Source organism: Mobula hypostoma, chromosome 11 (assembly GCF_963921235.1).
Source record: "Mobula hypostoma chromosome 11, sMobHyp1.1, whole genome shotgun sequence".
Classification (NCBI taxonomy): domain Eukaryota; kingdom Metazoa; phylum Chordata; class Chondrichthyes; order Myliobatiformes; family Myliobatidae; genus Mobula; species Mobula hypostoma.
The window spans coordinates 88,438,532-88,446,077 of NC_086107.1; the positions used below are offsets into that span (position 1 = coordinate 88,438,532).

At 47.5% G+C, this 7,546-nt stretch overlaps 1 pseudogene; it reads left to right on the top strand.

Annotated features, from left to right (window-relative positions):
• Positions 1 to 6,613, top strand: part of LOC134353496 (guanylate-binding protein 1-like) — a 192,695-nt pseudogene extending 186,082 nt beyond the window's left edge.
• Positions 6,614 to 7,546: the final 933 nt, after the last annotated feature.

Here is a 7,546-nt window from a genome sequence, read left to right on the forward strand (position 1 = left end):
AGAAGAGGCGATGCTCAGAGTAGAGGAACATCACCTTATATTCCATCTGGGAAGCCTCCAACCTGATGGCATGAATATTGATTTCTCCTTCCTCTATTCCCCACTCTGGCCTTTTACTTCTTCTCACCTGCCCATTACTAAACCCTGGGTTCCCTCCTCCTCCCCCTTCTCTGATAGTCCACTCTCCTCTCCTATCAGATTGCTTCCTTTCCAGCCCTTGATCTTTTGCACCCACCTGGATTCACCAATCACCTTCCAGCTAGTATCTTTCCCCTCCCCCACCTTTTTATTCTGGCATCTTCCCCCTTCCTCCTCAGTCCTGAAATCAGGACTCAGGTGAAACATTGACTGTCTATTCATTTCCATACATGCTGCCTGACATGCTGAGTTCCTCCAGCATTTTCTGTGTGTTTTCTTAGATTGAACAGTGAATGAAGCTCCCTCTCAATGTCCTGTCACACACATATAAGGAAATGACCCCTTCACCACTCTCTGCATGGACTAACCAATTCATCCTCTGCCCCTTTTGTCAGCTTTGGAAGAGGAGCTCTCAAGGGTGAAACGTGAGAGGGAGAAGATGGAGCAGAAGAGGAAAGCATTTGAGGAATGTAGGAATAAGGAGATCATGGAGCAGATCAAGAAGAGGTTTGAGGAGGGTAAAATGTGCAGCGTGGAGGAGCTGAAGGAAGCCATGGAGCTTATGAGGAGTGAAATGAAGAAATATGAAGTTGAAGGCAGGATGAAGGATGTAGTAAGGGCTCAGCAGAGGTATGAGTACCTGAAGAAGAAATATAAAGTGGCAACAGAATGGAGTTTCATGAAATTCATAAGAAGACTGCTGAGATTATTTCAGATCAGGTAACTGTGGTAGGCGCTGTGGCAAAATTGAATCCATAGCAGGAAAGCAGTCAAAAAATATGTACATTTAGAAATGTGTCCACATCACCAATCCTGTGACATCCCTACCAGCTTCCCTCCCCAGTCTGATCAGTGAACTGGACCCCAAATATTGTCCACCGCACACATTCCACATCCAATCCCCAGCCGGATATCAGAGACACACACTGAAACATCTAAAGTGGGGCCAGATTCCTGCTGGTGAATCTCAGAGCCCCAGGGATGTGACTGGGCCAATGTAATAAGTCCCACTCACTCAATCCCCTCACACAGCTGACGGACACTCTCACCCATGACCGACTCTCCCCACTGACTTAATCCCCTACCACAGTCCATGGACACTCACCCCCACTCAGTAAATCCCCTCCCACACCCTACAAAAGACTCTCCCCGTCACTGACTCCCCTCCTTAAAATGCCCTCCACAGCCCATGGACACTCTCCCCCGTCATCAACTGTCCTAACCTACCGAACGCCTCCCACGGCCCATGGACTCTCTGCCCAATCACTCTCCCACCATCCACTGAGCAAATTCCCACAGCTCACGGACAATCTTACCAATTATCAACTTCCCCCCACCCCCACCAAACCATTTTACAGATTCCATGTACACTCTCTGTCATCACCAACTCTTCCCTCCTCCAGCTCATTGAATCCTCTCCCACAGCTGATGGACACACTCTCCGAAAACCAGCTCCACCTTCCACTGAACCCACTCTGCAATCTCACAGACTGTCTCCCTCATCACCAACTCCCCCACCTACTGAATCCCCTCACACAGCCCACAGACTCTTCCCAATTACCAACTCTCCCCATCCACTGAATCCTCTCCTGCTGCTCAGAGACACTCTTCTCACCGATTGAATTCCCTCCTATAGCCCATCTACATTCTCCCGCACCACCGACTTCCCCCACCCCAACCACTGAATTCCCTCCCACAGCACATGGACATAAAGCTATAAAGCTATGTATCCAGTTCTTATCCATGTTTTTTTTCAATCCTCTCATATACCTGTCCACACTGTTCCACAATTATCTGAACTATCAATTATAAGGGGGTCTGTTTTTCCTTGGGCAATTCATCAAACTCTCCCTAGCACAGAATGTCAGCTCCCACATGCTCCTTATCTGCTGGTTCAGTGTTCTGGGTCAGCAGTCAGCTCTATTCAATACTGAGCCTGTGTTGATAATGTGGCCTTCCTCCACTCTGCTCTGTGCTCTGTAGATCTCTCTCACCAGCAGAGTTTCCTCCCAGAGGCTGATGGGAACTTGTCATCTCCTTCTGGCTGCTACATTCCCACCATCAATCCTCGATCGGTGTGATTACTGGATCACACTAATTATCCAGGCAATAAATCTGACCGCCAGCAATGAACAATTAGAAGCTGAAATGCAGGAACAGATGCACATTCAGTAGAGATACGTGAGACTGCGGGTGCTGGAATCCGGAACAACAATCAGAAAGGTGGAGGAATCTTCATTGGGTTGAGCAGTATCTCTTGGCAGGGATGGGGGAGAAGAATTGGTGAAGCTGGGTCAAGATCATGTATTAGGACTGATAGGAGTGTCCTCAGCACAGGGACCCGACCAAAAATGTCAACATTTCCTTTCCTAAAACACATGGTGCTTGATCCACTGAGATCCTCCAGCAGGTTATTGCTTTATATAAGTTGAGTGAATAGTTTTAGCTAATAGATTTGTTAGGTAACATAGATGCTACACTTAAAGACAATATAATTCTATGTATAAATCAGTAATCTTTCCAATTAGCTGAATCAATGTAACTGCAATAATAAGAATCAGGATATATATGTGTGGATGAACTTAGACATTGGATCCTCATCCCACAACATGGAAGTGTGGATTTAAATACTAGCAGTTTGTATTTGCTGATAAATCTGTGAAACTCCAATAAAGGTCTGGTGTGAAGCAAAAAGTTGTTCTCTATTGCACTTAGGACATTCTGGGAGTAGAATAATGTAATGACTGTACCTCTGTAGGCAAAATTGGAGATTATTAGCTCAAATGTTCATTTATTATCAAAATATGTATGCAATATGAAACTCTGAGATTCTTATTCTCTGGATAACCATGAAACAAACCAAAATACATGACCACACACTTCCAAACACTGTATTCCATCTGCCAATACTTCCCATTTCTCTCTTCTAAGTCTTTCTGCAAACTCCCTGCTTCCTCATTTCAAACGGCCCTTCACCAATCCTTGTATTATCTGCCAACTTGGCCACAAAACTAGCAATTCTGACATTCAGATCATTGACATATAACTTGAAAAGAAGCAATCGCAACATTAACCCCTGCAGAACACCACTAGTCATCAGATCATTACAAATATCTCCACAATCTCTTCAGCTGCCTCTTTCAGAACACTGGGGTGTTGTCCATTGAGTCAAAGTGACTGATGCACCCTCAGACCTTTCAGCTTCCTGACCAATTTCTCCTTAGTAATAGCAACTACACTCATGTCTGCCCCCTGACACTCTCTAATTTCTGACACAGTGAAGACTGACACAAAGTAATTCATATGTTTGTCCATCATTTCTTTGACCCCATTACTACACGCTCAGTGTCATTTTCCAGAGGTCTGATATCCACTCTCAGCGTTCTTTAATTCTTTATATATTTGAAAAAAATGATATCCTCTTATATTATTGGCTAGCTTATCTTCATATTTTATCTTTTCACTTTTTATTGCTTCTTCAGTTCCCTTCTGTTGGTCTTTAAAAGCTTCCCAATCCTCTGGAATCATATTAATTTTTATCATATTATATGCCATCTCATTTATTCTGTCTTTGACTAACCTTGTCAGCCTAGGAGGTGTCATCCTCCCTTTAGAATACTTCTTCATCTCTGGTCTGCATCTATCTGCACTGCTACAAGGATCACCCCTTGTAATAATGATCAGAGAGGCACAGAGAGAATCTGTGATTACCAACAACTACCTTCATTGTCTATACTAACAAGCACATGAAAATTAACAAACAAGTACCTGTCTGCACTCACAGTTGGTTTCCCTGACTCTGCTGAACGGCCAAACAGTAGAAAGGGTCTACGCTGGCCAGGTGTTCCTTGTAGTCCTGATCCACTCTCCATGTGTTTCACGTAGGGTCTCTCACTCTTGTTCTGAGATGGTTAATCTTTGAAGTTATTGCTAGTTTGTATTTGAAACCCTCTGCTTTTATATCAAATCCCTATCAGATGTTGCATTTCTGTGTCATTGGCTATGGATTATCTGACTGTGCTACATTTTCTTATTGGTTCTGGTCCAGGCCAGCATCCATTTCAAAGATTGAAAAAACATTTATTGTCAGAGAATCTATAAATTATACACCTTGAGACTTGATTGCTTACAGGCAGCAGCCACAGAGCAAGAAAACTGAAGAACATAATTTAAAATAAAGACCATAACCACTGCGCTGAGAAAGAGAAAATAAAACACGCACACACACCATGCAAACAATCAGAGCAAACAACGGCATCCCGACTAGACTGAGTCCTTAGATCCGCTCCCCAGAGCAGCAGGAGGCGGCCCAGGCCTCAATCTTAGTTCATCATATTAGCCGGGCAAAAATGCTGGAAAACTCTCAGATGGGCAGTTCACAGCCTCGGTGCTGCAGAGAAAAGTATGAACATCACAGGAGAGTGAGCAAAATCATCCCAACCCTCGCCTCTGGTCCTGACACTCAAACTTCCCAGTCTATCTAGACTGTCGTTTAAATCTCCAAGCACTGGGTAATACCTCGCTCTAGGACCCAGATCCCAGTGCAGCGACAAACTTGAGCTGCACAGGCCAAAGCTTCTCTCAATCTCACGAAATTGGCTCCGCACTTTGATCAATCCAAACTCACACCCGGGTTAGGTGAACCAGCATTGAAACACTTCCACATAGACTCCTATCAAAATTGTTCACTCCAACTACAACACCGATACCAAACTCCATCTGCAACTTTGCCTTGAACAAGTTACACCTTGGCTTTGAAATGTACCTGCACGGCCCTTCCTTTCAATCAGTATCACCTCTGTTCACTTCTTCATTTTTGGCTTCCTGATTAAATTCAGTTCATTACATGGCACCCAATCCAATGGCTGATCCTCTAATGGGAAATGGGAGAAATCATGAGCTTCTCTAGAAAGCCATCTCATAGACATTCTACAATTTCCCTCACTTGTGATCCAGGACCAGCCTGATATTCCCAATCTACCTGCATATTAAAACAACCCCCCCACCCAAGACTATCACAACATTGCCCTTTTGACGTCCCTGTTCTACCATTGTTCCTGGCTTCTGTTCTTAGGCCTGTATACAACTCTCATCAGGTTCTTTCTACACTTGCACTTTCTTAGCTCCATCCACAAGGATCCTGCATCTTTAAAAAATGAAATTAAATCTTTAGAAAGAGGTGACACAGGATCAGAAGACAGATTCACACTACCCATCTTCCCTACTGCCTGTCATTCCAATCCAATATGTATTCTCTGCAGTGGTAAGTGAGAATCATGTATAGGTCACTTTATCGCTCATAATATGTGACATGACAGCACCTATACCACAAGACGAGGCATCGCAGGAAAACTTCTCTGGACGATGTGGATCATAATGTGACAGTACAGTGTCTCATGTCACCATTTCTTTTACCTTTTTGAAAGCCATCTCACATTGCTTTCTTCATTGTTGAGAGAGGAGAAGGGTGAGGATACGGGGGAGGAGGGAGGACGATGACGGGAGGGGGAGGAGGAGGGGGGAGGATAAGGGAGAGAGATGAGGAGGATGACGTGCAGAGATGGGGAGGATGTGTCATGGTCCGGATTGGGTTCCCTTTCAATTTATTTTATGTTACTATCCGAACCGTTGACTCCATGTTTCCCTTCGGTTCCCTGTTTTCCTGTGTCCCTCGGCCTTGGTGATTAGAGGCAATTTACTCTCGGCTGAACCGGCAGTTTATAAGTCTCCGGCTTTCAGCCATTCGGTGCGAGAGCGTTAACAAAGTCTCTGAAGGTACTGCGAGCCAATATCATCTGGCCGGAGCAAGCTGAGTCTCCTCCCGAAGCGAGTGCCAGCAAGCCGCCTTCCCTTGTCAGTACCGGTCAGTCAAAGTTAACCCGCTGGGGTGAGTCAAGAGCTCGCTGTGGCTTGGAGCGTACTTGAACCCAGTTATAGGTCTGTCCATCGTTGTGTGGTCTCTGTATCCATGTCGTGCGTCAAAAAGGGGTCCCGGCCCTCTACCCTGAAAGGGTCCTGACCCTGTGTCAAGAAGAGTCCCGACTCCGTCCTGTGTCTACGGAGGATTCCCGGCTCAGAGTTTTATGTCCTGTGTCTAAATCTGTCCGATGAATAAGAAGAGTCCCAACTCCGTACTGTGTCTACGGAGGATTCCTGGCTCAGTGTTTTATGTACTGTGTCTGAGTCTGTCCCGTGAATAAGAAGAGTTCCTGGCTCTGGAGGCTCCGAGTATCGGGCCCCGGCTCCAGGGGGCTGCGAGTATCGAGCCCCGGCTCCAGGGAGCTGCGAGTATCGAGCCCCAGCTCCAGGGGGCTGCGAGTATCGAGCCCCGGCTCCAGGGGGCTGCGAGTATCGAGCCCCGGCTCCAGGGGGCTGTGAGTATCGAGCCCCGGCTCCAGGGGGCTGCAAGTATCACATCCTGGCCCTGGAAATCCGTGATTCCAAGTCCTTGCCCAGACCCTTAGTTCCAGCCTAGTCCTTGTCCAGTACGCTATTCCTGCTTCTGCTTTGCTCTCCTTGTAACAAGCAATAAACTTAATTTAAGTTAACCTCACAAAATGTATTAGTGGCTTGCATTTGGGTCCACCCTTGCTCCCAACATCCCATTTTGTGACAGGATAAGGTGAAGTGATAGGGAGGATGAGGGAGAGAGAAGGGGAGGATGCTCGGGGGGGGAGGGAGGGAGGGAGAGACGGGGATGGGGGGAGCATAAGAGGGAGCAGGGGGAGGATGTGGGTGTGGAGGGGAGAGGAGGGGAGGATGAGGGAGAGAGAGGGGGAGGATGTGGAGGAGGGAGGGGAGGAGGGGGGAGCATGAGAGGGAGCGGGGATGATAAGGGAGAGGAGGGGGAGGATGAGGGAGAGAGAGGGGAGGATGCGGAGGAGGGAGGGTGAGAGAGGGGTAGGAGGGAGGAACATGAGAGTGAGAGGAGGGGGGAGGAAGAGATAGAGATGGGGAGGATGCGGGAGTGGGAGTCGGTGATTGGGGGAGAGATGGGGTTGATGAGGGAGGAGATGAGGGGGAGAAGTTGGTGGGATGAGGGGGAGAAGAACAGGTTAAGAGGGTGGGATGAGGGGAGAAGGGGGATGAGGGGGAGAAAGGGGGATGGGGAGAAGGGAGGATGCGGGGCAGAGATTGGGAGAATGCGGGGAGGGAGAGGGTGATGAGCGGCAGAGATGGGGAGGGTGACGGGCAGAGGGGATGTTGGGGAGAATGTGGGGAGAGAAGGGTTTGATTTGGGGTAGAGATGGGGAGGATGAGGGGAAGAATTGGGGGATGAGGGGAAGAGATGGAGGTAATGAGGATGAGAGATGGGTAGGATAGGAGATGGGGAGGATGTAGGGGAGGATGCAGGTGGGATGGGGAGAAGAGGGTGGGATGAGGGGGAGAAGGGGAGGATGACGGGGAG